We start from the raw sequence: 16155 nt of genomic DNA on the forward strand, positions 1-16155 counted from the left end.
AGGAAACCTGTGCCCACGGACGTGACCTTTATTTTGACTGTCAACGAAATTATGCAAAAGGCTACGCTCTCAACCTGCAAACGAGAGCAGGAGGAGAGTGAAGGGTTATTGTCATAATGAATGATGGTAGGAACTCTGCCTTTGGATTATATAATATGATCAATAATGGTGCCTTCATTGTGAAGACCCCCTCCCCACTCTTAAGATATATCTACATTGTGTTTACAAGATCTGAATGGGGAAGTGGCAGGGATGGTTACCCCCATTTTATGGATAGAGAACCAGAGACCAAAGGGTAAAATGACTTGTCCCTATTGGAATCAGTGGCAGAACTAGGAACCTACTTATTCAAAATGTAATTGTCATTGAGCTTTTTAAATTTTTATTATTATCTTGTGGTGGCTTTATTCCATGTGTGTAATTGTTCATTATACTATCTGAATTGGTACATTATTGAACAAAAATCAATTTGAAGTAGCAGTATATCTATGTATGCTTTGGAAGTATAAAATATTTGTAATGAAGGACAGTTAAGTAAATCCTCCTGTGTGTGTTTTTAAAACACACTGTTATGAACAATGAGGACCAAACTAAAATTGTTCAAGATTTGCATTTTAGACATTTTTCCTTTTATTTCTTAAAAAGTCTTAATTTTGCAATATATATATTTTTATTTAGTATAAATTTTATTGAGCACCTTAACTAAGTGCTGGGATATAAAAAACAACAGTCATCAAAGAATTCTTAGTCTCATGTGGAGACCAAATAGTAAAGAGTGGGATAAATGCTTTGATAGATGTTAGTTAGCACAGAGGAGGGGGTCCAGGGAGGCTTCCTGGAGGAGGATGGCTAAAGTGGCTTAGTCAGATGGGAAAAAGGGAGAAGCAAGGAGTTCCAGGCAGAGATTGCACTATGAACATCACCAGCCCTCAGGATAGCATGGTACTTCCTGAGAAACACAAGTGGCTCAGGAAAGTCTATGTGTGAGGGTGTAGGTAGAGGAGTGCTAAGAGAGAAGGCATTTTATTTTTTCTAATATTTTATCATATTTTTATCTATTCAAAAACTTACTGTGCTTAATTACAAACTGAAAATTCTAACAAACTATGTTAATAATAATATACTCAACCTTGAAGTATTTTTCTTACTACTTCAGTAAATGTTTTAAACATTTCCAGATTGCTTGTTCTTATCTGACCTAGTCCAGTCGCTTCCTGGCTATCATAATGTAACCATTCACAGGTATGGACAATTCATTCAAATGCAAGTGCATTTCATAGTAAAACTTAAATTAGGAGCTTTTGCTTCTCTCCTTGAGCTGCTTGTATTTTAGTTCTGTCCTGAAGCACCCTATTCTTTCCTTCAGAACTATGATGAACTTTGTACTAACAAATGTTCTGAAAACTAAACATATTAGTCCGTCTTTGGGATATTTTTCTAGCTAGATCATCTTTATAAATATTATATGTACCTCTGAGAGAGTGTACCTGTTTCTAAGTCTAAAGAGAGTAGTCAAAGCACACTGAGGTTTCTGGTCAGTCATTGGCCAGTGTGGCTCCATTCATTTCTGCCCAGGACTTGGAGGTAGTGGAACTTGGCTAGAAGGTGCAGAGCTTACTGGGGCCTTCCTCTCTACATAAGCATGGGACAGTCAAGTGGCCACACATATTTTCTGAACATATACAATTAATATTATGAGCTCTTAAACAAAAATGAAATGGCTGTGTGACCTTGGGCAAGTTTCTTCACCTGAGTTTCTTTATTTGGAAAATGGAGAAAATAATAATATTGACTCTGTAGGGCTGTAGTGAATATCAAATGAGTGTTTATGTCATAATATGTAAAACTTTTACTCCACAAAGTAGAAACTCAGTAAATGTAAAACCACTATCATCATCATTATTGTAAACGCAAAGATCTAATGGGAAAAAAATGGAAAAAAATAGGATTAGATAGGGGAAAATGCTTTTCTTCCTAGAAGAGCTTACCACTCCAATGATGGTTCAAAGTTTATTGACGACAGATTTCTGTAGTCTGCAAATATTTGTGGCTTTTAGTGTAGATGTTCTAAAAGTCAATGATGGTCGCTTGCTTGTTTTACATAAAATAATTGGAACATGGCTGCCTCTCTTCCTAAAATATACCCTTCAAGATTTTCTTCAGCTTGGTTTTGGTAAACGTGTTCATGTTATTTTCCATAGAAATAGAGCTGTTGCCCCATCTCTTGCCTAGTCCACTGGCCTATTGCCATCAGAGGACCCAGTGGTGTGAGTGGAGAGAGTATGACAAGCTCTTGCCAGACTTTCCTTAGCAGCCATTAGCGTCACTATCATTTGTTGGGTTTTGAATTATGCTCATTTTGTAAGCAATTTATTCAGAGCATGGGTTCTTTATCTGGGTTTAAGTCCTTGTTCTTCCACTTACTGTGACACATTAGCCATGTCATCCTGGACAAGTTATTAACCTTTCTGTGCCTCAGTTTTCTTATCCACAAAAGGGACATAATAAGAGGTTATTATGAAAATAAACAGGTTAATGCATGTCAAGTGCTCAAAACAGTGATTGCTATATTGTGAGCACTCGAAACATGGGAATGGTTTCTCTTTTTTCTTGTCAGAATCTAGCCTATACCTCCTTTTGAGTGGTAATTTTATGTATTTATTTTCTGCTTTATGATGGAAAGGGTACTTTCTTTTTACTTTCCTTAATTAAAGCACACAGTGTTGTTTTGATTAGAAATGGGCACTTAGCCAAAGGTCAATGCGGTAAAGTAAAAATGATCACCCTGGAACTGAACTGAACGCCACACCAAGAAGTAAGCATTAATGCTTTCTGCAGGAGAGCCAGACTCGAGTGGTTGGTGGGCCTGACAATCCTCTGAAAATCAGCAGACCTAGATTCATTTGGAGGAAAAAATGCAGCCAGTGCCAGAGGGCAGAGCATCTCCATTGGGCGGACAGAGACCTACCTCCAAACCAGGGGATGCAGGCTCAGATATCAGGATTGTAAGCAGTCTCTTAGTTTTTCTGTATTTGAACTGGAGCTTCCCCTTTTATAAAGGGAAAACAACTTACTACCTGTTTCCTTCACTAGAGCAGTGATTTCTACTGATGTGCCACAAGGATTTTTAAAACATGCAATACCTGACTTTATTTAGGGGCACTGGCCCCTTTTCCCTTAGATTGTTAAATTAGAAAAATAACATCATCCAACATAACAATAGTCATCTGGTGTGAATGGATCAAAATTATACCTACTTCTTGGTCAGATTGGCAAAAAATACAATATTTTTTTGGTGTGCCACAGAATTTTAGTAATTAGTTTATGTGTGTCATGAGATGAAAAAGATTGAAAATTGATGCACTATAGTGTTGTGACGATAAACTGTTGTCTTATTCCTCAGAAAAAGAGCAATCATTTATACTCTAAAAGGTTTAATTATTTCTAACATAATGGACATAGTAGTTAAGTCTATATTTGTTTTATCTAATGTTATAGTTAAACAGGTTAATACTGGGTTACCTCCCTTATTTAGTTTATGCCAAAGGCAGGAGCCTGAAATTTAAGGTTTGTTTTGTTTCACCACTGACACGCTAGGAATTTACATTTTAGCTCTGCCACTTACTAGCTGTCAGCTCCTGGGAAGTTTCTTTACAGCTCTAACTTTAGTTTCACGATCTGTGAGTTACCTCTTTGCATTGTTTTTGAGGATTATAATATGGGTTTAAAACAACTAGCACAGTGCTCGGAAGATAACAGATGCTCAGTAAATAGGAGCTCTGAGAGCATGCTGCAGTGAAAAATGCATAGACTGTGGTGTTGGACAGACTCAGTTTCAAAGCCACCTCTGCCGTTTGGATGAGTTTTGTTAAGCCTCAGGTTTTAGCTTGGCTTTCTCACCTGTAAAATGGAAATAATTGCTCTTTTCTTATGGAGCTCTGTGAGGATTTCATGTTAATGTGTAAAACACCTGGCACAGGGCCCAGCCCAAAGCAGGTGGAAGCAGGAGTGATAGTGGCAGTGATAACTGTAATTGTTGTTGTCATAGTAACAGTACTAGCATGAATAAATACGGTTTTACTTTGTAACTGGAGTCAAATAACTTCAGAAGCCCAGAAGAAGTTGTAATCAGGTCTGTCTAGCCTTGAAGTACCTTTGAGGATCTGGATGTGCATGTTAGTCTATAAAGGGTGGCCCTTACGCATTCAGGGGTTTAAAAATCTTAATATATCTGACTTAGGAAGCCAAAGAAAAATTTTATACTTGAAGTTAGAGAAGTTTCTCCTGAAGTGATTCTGAAGCCTAAATTTAGACTAGGATAATTCTTTGCCACTTGTCTCTGTTATTGCATCACTTATCCACCTTCTATATCTATGCTTTTAGTCATTATCCATGTAGTTCATATGCAAAGTGATGTAAATGCTTTCAGAGACCTTTAGTGGAACTTCTGAGCTTGGGTTCACTTTTTCCTTCTTTACCTTTCAATTATAAATTTTATTTGTAATGGTGAAAGAGTGATCACTGTTTTACGATTTGTTGATGATTAAAGCAAGGTAGCAAAGATATTAACTACTGAAATTTATTTTCTAACTCCTAATAGTCATTCAAAATATCCATTTACTTTGAACATTAAAAACACATATATGTCCCCTGGTTGGGTCGCTCAGTTGGTTTAAGTGTTGTTCTGATGATACGCCAAGGTTGTAGGTTCAATCCCGATCAGGGCACGTAGAAGAATCAACTATTGAATGCATAAATAAGTGGAACAACAAATCAATGTTTCTCTCTTTCTCCCCTCTCCCTGCTTCCCCACCACCCTCTAAAAAAAAAAAAAATCTGTCTTAAAATTTGAGCTTACCTACGGGATCAGTTGTGTTTCAGGAATATCCATGTATAAAAAAGTGATTATTTAATTTAAAAAATTGTGTCTAGTGAGAAGATTATTTGAAGTGTGCATTTCTGCCTACTTTGAAACACTTGAGCAAATACTGCTTAACTTCCATTTCATATTATACTTATTATTTAGAAGATTTAGAGATCCTATTCATGAAAAGCAATGCAATCTGACCTATAGAAAAGCTTTTCTAAGATTAATAACAGATCATTCTATGGCCCAAATTCCTCTTTGTGTCTTATTGAAATGATAATCAATCAAACTTATGTCCAACCAACACTTACTGAACACTTATTCTATATCATACACTGGGAAATAAAACAATGAAATCAGATGGAATCCCTAGGAAACTTGTAGTCCAGTGGAGGATGGGGCACATGGATAAAATGAATAAAGTGCTCATGATGCATTAAATGCAGAAATAGAAGATTTAATCAAATATACTTAGATTAGAAGGACTATCCTGAAGAAGCAGAACATATTTTCTCTCATGAAGTTTTACTCATGCTGAATAATTAATTATAAATTTTATTCTCTCATATGGAGATTGTCAAAGCTCCAGATCTCTTGAGGTTATGATCATCTTAGACTATATCCAATACTGGACCAAAAGGAAAGTCATAGAAAACTTTATTTTCACAGTGGCATTTAAAACAGATAAAAAGAATCATTTACTCAGGATTATGCATAAATCATTTTCTCCAGTTCTTAAAATCTAAAGCCTGAGATTATATTACCTTAATTCTTTTGTCATATTTTGGCACATAGGCATAAAGACTGCTTGGAATGTGACACACTGGTTTGAAAACCTTGGCTGAAATTATAGGTAAACATGATGCTAGCACTCTAAAGTTATAGACTGAAAAAGAGTGATTCTTGACATTCTTTAGATAGATTTAAAGATTCAAAGAGGACCATTATTTTGTGTATATGGCTAATTTGGTGTCTAACCACTATTTGTCAAAATGGGTCTGCAGTCTGTGTCAAGGAGAGTCCAGCATTACCTATGATCTCAAAGCAAGATGTTTTCTAAAACAACCTATCTTTATTTTTATACCAAATTGCATGACACATACAACAGGTGTCTTTCCATATATTCATTTTAGAAAAGTGAATTCTGAGTGTAAATTCAATATCTTTCCCTGAAGTGAGTTTTCAAGATAAGGTATATATGAACGTCTGACACTTATGGGGAGTTTGGCCAGAAAAGCCAGTTGATTGCTTATGAGTCTCATTAGCTCATTTATAGCTCCCTTAAAACACTACTACATTGGGCTAACCCAAATTCCTCATCAGAACACCTCTGTGGATTCAGACTTATGAGAAGTCTTTATTCTAGAGAATGAGCACTTGCTTAGTGCTACCTCTACAGTCCCGTGCGTCTCCTGGATTGGACTGTTCAGTGGACGTGAAGCAATGACAGAGACCCTTCAAAACAAAGGTCATTTTGATAAGAAGCAACAACCTCTCTTCTTCCTCTCCGTCATCCATTAGGCAGCCGCAAAGCAGCAACCATGCGTGAATGTATCTCCATCCATGTTGGCCAGGTTGGTGTCCAGATTGGCAACACCTGCTGGGAGCTCTACTGCCTAGAACATGGCATCCACCCTGATGGCCAGATGCCAAGTGACAAGACCATTGTGGGGGGGAGATGACTCCTTCAATACCTTCTTCAGTGAGACAGGTGCTGGCAAGCATGTGCCCAGGGCAGTGTTTGTAGACCTGGAACCCACAGTCATTGATGAAGTTCGCACTGGTACCCACCGCCAGCTCTTCCACCCTGAGCAGCTGATCACAGGCAAGGAAGATGCTGCCAATAACTATGCCCGTGGACACTACACCATTGGCAAGGAGATCATTGACCTCATCCTGGACTGAATTCGGAAACTGGCTGACCAGTGCACAGGTCTTCAGGGCTTCTTGGTTTTCCACAGCTTTGGTGGGGGGACTGGTTCTGGGTTCACCTCCCTGCTGATGGAGCATCTCTCTGTCGATTATGGCAAGAAGTCCAAGATGGAGTTCTCCATTTACCCAGCCCCCCAGGTTTCCACAGCTGTAGTTGAACCCTACAACTCCATCCTCACCACCCACACCACCCTGGAGCACTCTGATTGTGCCTTCATGGTTGACGATGAGACCATCTATTGCACCTGTTGTAGAAACCTCGATATTGAACGCCCAACCTACACTAACCTGAAAGGTTGATAGGTCAAATTGTGTCCTCCATCACTGCTTCCCTCAGGTTTGATGGAGCCCTGAATGTCGATCTGACTGAATTCCAGACCAACCTGGTGCCCTATCCCTGCATCCACTTCCCTCTTGCCACGTATGCTCCTGTCATCTCTGCTGAGAAAGCCTACCATGAACAGCTTTCTGTAGCAGAGATCACCAATGCGTGCTTTGAGCCAGCAAACCAGATGGTGAAATGTGACCCTCGCCATGGTAAATACATGGCTTGCTGCGTGTTGTACCGTGGTGACGTGGTTCCCAAAGATGTCAATGCTGCCATTGCCACTATCAAGACCAAGCGTACCATCCAGTTTGTGGACTGGTGCCCCACTGGCTTCAAAGTTGGCATTAATTACCAGCCTCCCACTGTGGTGCCTGGTGGAGACCTGGCCAAAGTACAGCGAGCTGTGTGCATGCTGAGCAACACCACAGCTATGGCTGAGGCCTGGGCTCGCCTGGATCACAAGTTTGACCTGATGTACGCCAAGCGTGCTTTTGTCCACTGGTACGTGGGTGAGGGCATGGAGGAAGGAGAGTTTTCTGAGGCCCTTGAGGACATGGCTGCCCTAGAGAAGGATTATGAAGAGGTTGGTGTGGATTCTGTTGAAGGAGAGGGTGAGGAAGAAGGAGAGGAATACTAAAGTTAAAACGTCAATGGTGCTGCTTTTACAGGGAAGCTTATTCTATTTCAAACATGAAAAGTTGTGGTCTGATCAGTTAACTTGTATGTAGCAGTGTATACTCATACAATTACTGGCCTATGCTTTAAAACATGAAGCTTTGTTACAGACCCAGCTAGTCCACTTCTCTGAAGGGATTGAATAAAGTATTCCCTGTCTTAAAAAAATAACAAAAAAAAAAAAAAAAAAAAGAAAGAAAGAAACAAAGGTCACTTTGATAAAGTGCTTAGAGGCCCCAGGGACATACAGACGGGACAGAGAGTTCAAAGTTCACTCATGGTGTCCCCAGCTTCTCTCATCAACAAGGTATAGACAGAGCGACAGGTTGAACCTGTAGCTAACGCAGAAGAATGAAACAGAATTAACAAGTGACTTTTGTTTTTAACCTTCTGATAGATGGCAATTAAATGAGTAAAAAGTAAGTTGTTGTTACGCTTGGCATAATATTCTGGGTGAAAAGAGCTGGCTGCTGGCTGTATTTATTGTTGCCGTGTGCCATTTCAAGCCAGTGATGCTAACCGAGTCTCATTTATTGGAAGTGAGGGTTATGGCATCCTGAAGGTAATCTCAACAGTTCAAATAAGAGATTTGGCCCTGGCTGCTGTGGCTCAGTGGATTGAGCATCGGCCTGTGAGCCAAGTGTCACTGGTTTGATTCCCAGTCAGGGCACATGACTAGGTTGCACGTCAGGTCCCCAGGTGGGGGCACAAGTGAGAGGCAACCACATAATGATGTTTCCCTCTCTTTCTCTTTTCCCCTCTCTCTAAAAATAAATAAATAAACAAATAAATAAATTATTTAAAAAAAAGAGAGATTTGGCCAACACTTACATAAAGACACCATGCATAATTTACCTCCATTTTTTCAAAGCAGTTAATAAGCAGGAGTATAAGCTTCCATTTTTTTGGGGGGGGGGTGTTGTTTTCTTATAATTGGGATCAAGAGGCAAAATAATATGTGCTATGAATAAGAAAATAGAAGATGCATTTAGTTTATAATAAGAACTTCAGACCATGTCTGTGAAAACATTGTTTTCCATCAAGATTTGATTGAAAGATGCCGTTTATTTAGCATACACTGTGTGTATCAGACACTGTTCTAAGTCGTCGTCGTCCTCGGCAGCCGTCCGTCTCGAGAGACGATGGTGTAGCTTCTTAAGAGTCTATCTGCACCGCCGAGAATGGCTGTGCAGTCCAACTCGGGAGTGACATGGTAGTATCTGTCTCCTCCCGTGTTGAATCCACATCTTACGATGACGCTGAAGCTACAGAGCCTGGGCAGGGTAATATGGAGGGTCTGCTGTTGCCCATGCAGCAGATCCCCCCTATCTTCGCAGCTGAAGGGTCCAAGGGAAAGACGGAGTCGATACAGCTTGGCTTCAGGTGCGCCGCAGGAGTTGCCGGTGTTGACTACAACGTCAAACCGCCTTAGGGACTCCGGCTCCGGATTTTCTGTCGGGGTTTACTCCCTTAGCCTTTCCCCTGAAGAGGTATGCCGCAAGGCAGCGGAGGTTTTTTGGAGTCAGAGTTTTCCTTCTCTGATGTGCCCTGACTGGAAGATCGAACCAGCGACACTTAGCTCGCAGGCCGACGCTCAATCCACTGAGCTAAACCAGCCAGGGCTAACTGTTCTAAGTGCTTTACAAGTATTAACTCACTACAGTATAGTTAATTCATAACATCCCTGAGAAATAATTTTGAGGAAAACAAAACACAGAGAGGTATGGTAATTTGACCATAAGGCTCATAAGGGTTGGTTTCCCCTTAACCCCCTGTCATGGTCTTGAGTCCTGAGGTTAATCAATACAAATTGACATCACTGTGGTTAATCTGCCTTCTTTATAATTCCCACATCAGCTATAGTTAGGCTCTAGATTTGACAAGCAGAAATTATGATATATAGAGAAAATCAAGTTAATTTTTGATACTGGACAACTTCCATGTTGAGTAGTAGAGAGAAAATATGTAAATTCATAGAAATATAAGTACATCAAAATCTTGGAAGAAAACACTATTTTAAAGCAGAAATTCTGAAGTGTATGTTATATACAACAATATTGTGTCTAAATCTCAAGTTTGGGGCTTCTGCTCCGGCTTTGTCAGGAAGCAGCATAACGAAAGGTGGTCCTAGTTTGCACCCCCTCCTTCTTCTCCTGCAGTTTTGGCATATGCAGGAGAATTCTAGGTCAGAGATAAGTGGCCAGATAGGTGGTCCTCAAAATGTACAGTTTCTGCTTGGGCTAGGAGCAGCTCTAACTTCAGGTCTCTAGAAGTCCTTCTGCTTGAATCTTTCAGTTTTACTTCTTGATTTATCATAACAATTCCCTGGCAATGAACACAAGTTTCACCTTCTGTTGATCTTACACTTCAAGGATTTTAAACCATTGCTGATATGTTATCCCACTTGAGGCTCAGAATGCTCTGTGCAGTAAGCACACACCCTCATTTTGTAGATAAGGAAACTGAAATTCAAAGAAGGCAATGCACATAGAGGAAGCAGGACCAAAACTCAGGTTTTCTGGTTTCTGGTCAGCTGTTCTTTCGGGTTCTCTTGGACTGAAGACTGTACCTCTCCATTCCTGGCCTATATCAACCTTTGAGAGGAAACCATTTGACTCATCTAACCTCATGATGACTAGTCCCCTGGAAATCTTCCTCTAGTTTCATAAACCAACAACTATGAAACTGTCTGATCCCTCAATTGAGTTACTAGTTATTCAGCCGGTGACTACACTGTAGTCTGGTTATGACAGAGTGAATACTTTCAGGGTTCCTGCTTAATTAGTACTTCACCTACTAACTAAAAGCAAGAAAACAAACAAAAAACCTTTAACTTAATTTATGTTTACAAGAAAATTTAAAGCTTACACATGCTGTATTTTATAACAACAAAATGTCATTTATAATTGTAGCATGTATCCATATTGTACACATGTAAAAACACTCTTTATGGGGCTTCAAGTAATGCTGGTGCTATGACATGTAATATATTGTATCTATGATTTAAATTTTTTAATAATACTGATGGATTCTGGCCCTGGCTGGTTTGGCTCAGTGGATTGAGCGTCGGCCTGCGAGCTAAGTGTCGCTGGTTCGATCTTCCAGTCAGGGCACATCAGAGAAGGAAAACTCTGACTCCAAAAAACCTCCGCTGCCTTGCGGCATACCTCTTCAGGGGAAAGGCTAAGGGAGTAAATCCTGACAGAAAATCCGGAGCCGGAGTCCCTAAGGCGGTTTGACGTTGTAGTCAACACCGGCAACTCCTGCGGCGCACCTGAAGCCAAGCTGTATTGACTCCGTCTTTCCCTTGGACCCTTCAGCTGCGAAGAGAGGGGGGGTCTGCTGCACGGGCAACAGCAGACCCTCCATATCACCCTGCCCAGGCTCTGTAGCTTCAGCTTCACTGGAGAGGACACTCCAGCGTCATCGCAAGATGTCGATTCAACACGGGAGGAGACAGATACCGTGTCACTCCCGAGTTGGACTGCACAGCCATTCTCGGCGGTGCAGATAGACTCTTAAGAAGCTACACCATTGTCTCTCGAGACGTACGGCTGCCGACCGACTGATGGATTCATAAATAACCTAGTAAAGCACAGCTTGATTTTGCTTGTATCTGCTGTTTGAAAAAGATATGGCAGTTGAAGCAAACTGTTGACGTGGAGGTTGAAATACAGTGTCTCCTTTATCATGAATGCCATGTGCAAACCTAAGAACTGGCCTTTTTCAAGCCTGTACAGAGGAGGATCCCCCAGGCCTTGGCAGCTATTCTTGGTTCTATTGCCTGGCAAAATGTTGGCCTGCTTCTCCACTGGTTAGCTCCCATGAACTAAGTGGTTGTATTATTTGCAAAACAAGAAAATATAGTTGCTAAAAGATATAATTACAAAACTATTCTCTTCTAGTATTTAGTGTACCCAAAACAAGTTTTTTCTGGAATGGGCCCAGGTAGCGATCAGGAATCCTTCTTTGGAGCACATTTTGGACGGGAACAAGAGCCTTGGTATTCCCTGATGAGTCAGTAAACGTGTTTAAACAGGCTAATCTAAAACTAGATTTTGGATTTTTTTCAAGTGAAAAGCAAGATACGACTGAATGTCTGGCATTTGTTCCAAGTTTTGACTTTTACCAATTTGCATTTTGTGATTGTCCTTATCTCACCCTGTAAGAAGTTTCAAATACTTTGACCTAGAAGTCTTAGTAGCTGGTGGGTTGTTGGCATTTAATTGTACCCTTCCTTGTGATTTCACTTTTGTTAGAAGTTACTTTTTATGCTTATAAGGGGACAACAGTCTTGGGTCTAGGTGATAACTGCTGAAGATGCAGGGAGACATTGTCTCATTTCATCATCAGGTACTTTCTTCCTGCAGAGAAGCTTCTCAGGAATTTATGCATCAGCTTCCTTGCTCACTACTGCGTTCCTGGCTGTTTGTTTCTCTGTGTAATCATACCCTGGTTACAGTTTCACAAATTTACAAAGCCAGTGATGTTAAACAAAGAGGAGCCCCAATTTTTATCTTTATGACACTCGATAACTGATCAACCAGCAAAAGCGACAGCCAGTTAGTTGGGTTTGGGCACATTTCTTGAGGAAAGTGGGTGTGGCACGGAGGGGAGGGAGGAGGAAGGATCTTTTCAGAGAGATAATCCCCAACCTCTCCAGAAGTTAACATAAGAAATTTTTATCAAGAATAGGATAAAGGGCATGAGCAACTACGGAGTACCTAGTATGCAACAGCTGCTTTAATATTCGGTGTGTCTCGTTTAATCTTCACAATAGCTCTGCTAGAGCGATCTGCATAGAGCTCTGCCCTCCCCATATTTGCATGTGAGAAAACACAACCTGAAATGTAGTCAGCCATTTAGTCTCAGAGCAATCACCCTCTCAAAAACCAGGAGGGCAGCAATATGTGTGTCCACGATAGAGAAGGAGAATATGTAGGAAGGAAGAATCCGTGTGCATTGGGAAGTCCATGGGGCGCCTTGCTTTCCTGGGAATCTTTGACATGAGATCATTCAGCTGAGAATCAGTGACTCAGTCTGTAAAGTGTTAACTAAACTTGTTACACCAGATTTCCAATCTACTCTAAAAGTCACAGTCTTAACTACCTGCTGCTGGGATGATTCACAGAGTATGTAAAGGAACCTGAGGTGAAAAATGTGAGGGTTTTTCACTTTGCATAAAGATTAATCACAGCCCTAAAAGAAGAAAGAAAATGCTGGTGACCAGCATTTCAAGTTTATAGGAGATACTGTTGGCTTGAAAGGTGTGGATCTAGAGAGTTGCATGTGAAAGAATTATGACCGCCCTTTTAATAATCTTTAACTTTATAGGAACTAGTAAATTTGTTTTTAGTGCCTATTTCTCTCAAAACTGAATTTTATTTTCACTTTTATGTAGTTGAGAAATTTAATAAATTACATTTAAGAAAACTCATAAATTTCTATGAGTATTATATGTACAGAACTAACTCACAGTAGGTCATAGAAGAAAGTAAATGTATTTTCCCATTATACTCGCCTAAAAATGTATATGCTCTGGTATTTAGATTTAATGTGTTATTTTAAAGCATACACAATTTTATAGTCATTAGTGCCACTCAGAGTACAACTAAAAATTTGCTATTTTACCTTAAACCACACTTTCTGCCCAATTCTGCTTATTATTGACTTTCTCTAGTTTTATTTATTTGTAGTTTTTCACTTTCTCTAATTTTAAAAACAATTATTATGTGACAATGGTAATTGAAGAACCAGGTGTACCTCTTTCATTTGTGACTCCAGTAGCTGCACAAATGTTACTTCTCTCAAAAGTGGTCTTGACCTGTGGCCTTCGGTGACTGTGTCCGTCACACTCAGGAAGGTAAGTAAGTGTGAGAGTGAAACTGCTCTTCTGTAATTCATTTATTAAACAAACTTCATGGACATCTGCTATGGGCGAGGGCCGGCAAACCAGTTCTAGTCCTATCTTTTGGAAACTGAGTCTCACTATCCTGTCTTCTGCAAAACCCAATATTCACCATTAGCATATTGAAAAGTTTCCATACTTACTGTTATAATAAGGAAGAAGAGAAAATATTCAAACATGTACAAGACAGAGGCTAACAGATACAGGGGACAGAGGACTGGTAATTCATTTCTTTTCTTTTTTTTTTTGTTTTGTTTTCTTGTTATTTTAATTTTTGAGAAGTGATAAATCTTGAGAGTTTTCAACACTGTTACTGATGAAGAAATTCCAAAGAACACTTGACAATGTTTGTGTATGTGTGTATACACGCAATCCAGTTATATGTATATAAAGTCTCTAAATTGATGGTTATATTTATATCTGTATCTAAAGATATGTCTTGTGTCTATATATGTATTTATACACAAACATATACATTCTAGCACTAGTTAGTTTATTTACCTATGTAATCAGTGCTAGATCACTTACTTGGTAAATTAAGCATGTGTTTACTGTGTCAGCAAAACAGGAATGAGTGAAGGAAAAAAAAATCCAGAATAAACTTGGAATTTTATGTTATTTCAATATATTAAGATTTTGTTTTAGGGTTTAGAATAGTTTTTATTTTGAATGGTCTATTGGGATGGGGGAAGTATAATCTTTTGCATGGTGAGAATAGTCATATTACAGACCTCTACACATACCTTGTTTAAAGAGCTGCTTAGAAGAAGTGAGAATGATGTGAACTATGGAAAGGATTTATGTTCATCACATAAGTGGGACTCCAGGCTTGACAGTATCACTTTACCTTTGAAGAAGCTTAATTGGTTCATGCCACTTTTTAAATGTTCTGTCCAGTTCTATGGAAGTGATCAGGATCAGGGCAGTGAATATCACAGGGGACTGTTTTTTTGTTTTTGTTTTTAATGTATGAGGATCTAATTTTATTTATTGATGTAGTCTACATTTGCCTTAGCTACCTTGGCAGATTTACCATATAGTTATAATAATATATAATCTCACTGTCTATGAATAACATTATTAACATTCTGTATATATTTTCATATATCTTAGCACTAAAGAAATTACAAAGGCAGCAACTTAGAGCTTTTTGTATCCTGTTTCATTTAACATTATATCACAAGAATTTTCTCACTTTATTAAAATATGTAAAATAATTTTCTTACACAGTGTTGGACATTTAAGTTCTTTCTAATTTTTCATTATTATAAGTAATGCTGCAGTGAACATCTCTGTGTGAAACCTCAGTCTTTGGATATTCTCTCTTTGCTCTTCTAAATCCACTCCCTATTCTCCTCTGTATTCTAGGAGTTGTATTTACAGACTGCACGGACCAAGCTCTCTGCCCTCTAGTTTCTAGTTAGGTTCACCCAATGGGAGATATTAGAGGAGAGGACAGGTGTGGGAGGTCATGCTGGAGTGTGGTAGTGATATTGTTACTCCCCGAAAGCCTCCGATGGGTGAACCTTTTCTACAGCTCTGATCTTGCCAGTTTCAGCACTCCCTCCCTCCATTTGTCTCTGTGTCTTCCTGCTATTGGGAGCATTGTAGATTTCCTCCCACCTGCTCACACCTTGTAAATGGCAGTCAGTTCTCTAAACCCTTTTCAATCATTCCTTTTGTGTGTGCCATGTTTCCTGCTAGGATTCTGACTGACATCATCTAAATCTAAGTGGGATGCTCTTTTCATGATATTTTATGTTTGAGTACTGCAGAATTGGGTAGGGGAGTTAAATTAGGTCAAGTCTGATCTGGTGTTAGTAGAAAATGAAGATAGATTAAATTAAAGTAGTCTCATAGAGATATAAGCAAATTGCAAAGAGAAGGAAGCAATACATTCTTCTATGCACTGTTTTGCTTAAAAGATAAGGAGGATACCTTAAATATTTCCAGTTCTCTTGTTTCATTTGGATATTATTAGTTCAATTGTTTCATTTCTCTTTGCATTCTGGGATTTTTATGACTCACCCTTTATATATTTTTTCTCCTGTTCTTGGCAGTTTGTACATTCATATATGGAGTCCTTTAAATCCACTTATATATTCCTTCTTCATCCACCTGTGTGCTCTTGACCTTGTCCTTACAGAAAGCTTACTCAAAGTTTTGTGAACTAAATGGATACCATGTTTTGCCATTCCTCCATACATGAGTGCTAACTTTCTTAGTCCTTAAATGAAACACAAAACATATAGCAGTTAACCTCATTTGCTTTTGCCTCGTTCTAAATCTCAGAGTCTATACATTTTCAGAATCATTGCCAAAGCAGTCAGCAAACTTACTATGGGCTATAAATTGCTTCTCGGATCTTTTTTTTTTTTTTTTTTTTTAATATGCTTTATTGATTATGCTGTTACAGTTGTCCCAATTTCTTTTCCATTTATTCCT

The 16155-nt window shown here is 39.2% G+C and overlaps 1 protein-coding gene and 1 pseudogene across 1 annotated transcript in view; both read left to right on the forward strand.

The window, feature by feature from the left end:
* CRYBG1 (crystallin beta-gamma domain containing 1) overlaps positions 1-16155 on the forward strand; it is a 193423-nt gene that overhangs the window by 785 nt on the left and 176483 nt on the right. The window lies entirely within an intron of this gene.
* LOC150007556 (tubulin alpha-1A chain-like) lies at positions 6352-7957 on the forward strand (annotated as a pseudogene).

Source organism: Furipterus horrens, unplaced genomic scaffold (genome assembly GCF_987537825.1).
Source record: "Furipterus horrens unplaced genomic scaffold, mFurHor1.1.pri manual_scaffold_6, whole genome shotgun sequence".
Classification (NCBI taxonomy): Eukaryota; Metazoa; Chordata; class Mammalia; order Chiroptera; family Furipteridae; genus Furipterus; species Furipterus horrens.